The sequence below is a fragment of the Rhagoletis pomonella genome, unplaced genomic scaffold, assembly GCF_013731165.1.
Source record: "Rhagoletis pomonella isolate Grant_MI unplaced genomic scaffold, Rhpom_1.0 Rhpom_scaffold_23621, whole genome shotgun sequence".
Lineage (NCBI taxonomy): Eukaryota > Metazoa > Arthropoda > Insecta > Diptera > Tephritidae > Rhagoletis > Rhagoletis pomonella.
Genome location: NW_023482121.1, coordinates 1 through 1867, shown reverse-complemented (window position 1 = coordinate 1867; position 1867 = coordinate 1). Strand labels below are relative to the sequence as shown.

Below are 1867 nucleotides of genomic sequence, written 5' to 3'. Positions count from 1 at the left end.
CGCTAAAGTAGCTTTTAACTTGGCGGGGCAGTGATTTATTGGTTTTTTAAACGATATACATACATACATACACACTATGACTGAAATATGCCGCAAATTCTTAGGGCCGTTTGCACCATGTCTGATTAAATTTAACCGTTAAACACATCGACTGCTCTATTGATGATAAGCGTACATATAACAGGTAACGTCGAAAACGATTGTAACTTTAACTAAACATGGTGCAAACGACTCGTACAGGTGTATTCTGCGCTGGTAATAAAAATTTTGTAACCGGTAAATTTTGTTACCATCTCATACGCTGGTAACAAAGTATTGCCCCGTGAAATATGCAATGCTAGAATTTCCACAATTCTTCATAGCTGAAATGCTGAATATTTTAACTGCATTACCAACGTACCTAGAATCGCGGTGAAAAGAATTGGTAAAATTTTTTGGTAATAAAATTTTCTGATTACAAAATCTTCGGTAACGTGCAGAATATACCTGGTAGTTAAACGAAATTAAAAAAAAATGGCTGTACAAGAGATCTTTTGAGTGCAAAATTAATTGCTCTAATGGAAGAAATAGTATAATTATTAAGAATGGTAGATGTTTAGGACCACTCCCAGCCAAAAAATTTTCTTTTAACGATAACATTATCTATTACACGTCATATTTTTATAATTGGGAAGACGACGTTTGTCTTTTAGGTTCTCATCTCTCTCTGATAACTGCAATGAAGTTAATGAATGCTCTAAAAACGGTTGGTATGCTTTGAGCTTTGCAATCAATGCTGAGTAACATACAAGAACCCATTGTTTTTTGCTAGAGGAATTTTTCTATTGATGCTTTAGTTGATACTGAACTTGAAGTTGATGCTGCAAAAGAAAATATTATGTACTTAGTAACAATGAATGTATACAGCTGATACCAAATACTTAAAAATATATTACCTTCTATGTCGTCTTTTGAATTGTTTATTGGCCCGTTTATAGGCGACGAAATAGATTTATTGACCTCTTCTACGTTTCTTTTAATCGCTAAGGATGACGTCGCCGGCACTTCAACAGAAGATCCTACTGCCAATGAATTAGTAGGGACAACATCATGTTGATTCTTTAATTGTCATTTTACCAACTCGACAGATAGAAACTTTTTTAGTCTCTCAAAGTATTGTGAATGCAGTTCTACGTCATTATGGCCAGCCCCCTATGTTAAATAAAAGCTTTTTAGTATTTTTGAAAGTTTTAATTAAAACAAGTAAAGAGTATTATAAGTATAAGTTTGGGCGAAACAGAACTTTGTATACCCGGCGCAGGTATTAAAAATCGTCGTTCAACTTTCTCTAAACTACCTTTGAATGATAAGTAGGGGTATTTTTTCCGATTTCAAACGTTTTCGATAAAATGCTGAGTTGGACTTAGTTGAACCAAGTTTGGTAGAAATCGACATAGTGGTTACCGAGATATAGCTTGTAGTCATAAACTGGGCGATGCCACGCCCAATTCCTAAAAGTCTATTTATTGTCTTATTTATTGTTAAGAGATTGTTGTAACTATTAACTCGGAGTAAATTAGCGTCGTCAGTTATTGAAATATCGGAGTTTTCGTGTGTCTGAAATTTACCGTTATACGTACGGTGACCAGATTTCGTGGCCAAAAATCGGGAATTTCTAAAGCACCGAATCCTAACATACAATTTTGTTTTTAGAATAAAAAGGCTGAATGTAAATCAAAATTTCAAAATTAGTAGAACATTTATAAAGATTCGACGAATTTGAATAAATGCTCATCACAATTTGAAACATTTTATTCAGATTTTCAAGAATTGTTTTGGGTATGCAGTTTTGAAGCCCATTAAATTTTAATGTAATAAAGTGCAAGTT

The 1867-nt window shown here is 33.5% G+C and overlaps 1 long non-coding RNA gene across 1 annotated transcript; it reads right to left on the bottom strand.

Annotated features, from left to right (window-relative positions):
- Window positions 1-572: 572 nt before the first annotated feature.
- On the bottom strand, window positions 573-1552 carry LOC118732633. The gene is made up of 2 exons (XR_004992160.1): window positions 936-1552; window positions 573-860 (listed from the first exon to the last, which is right to left on the bottom strand). It is a non-coding gene; the product is annotated as an uncharacterized LOC118732633 (long non-coding RNA).
- Window positions 1553-1867: the final 315 nt, after the last annotated feature.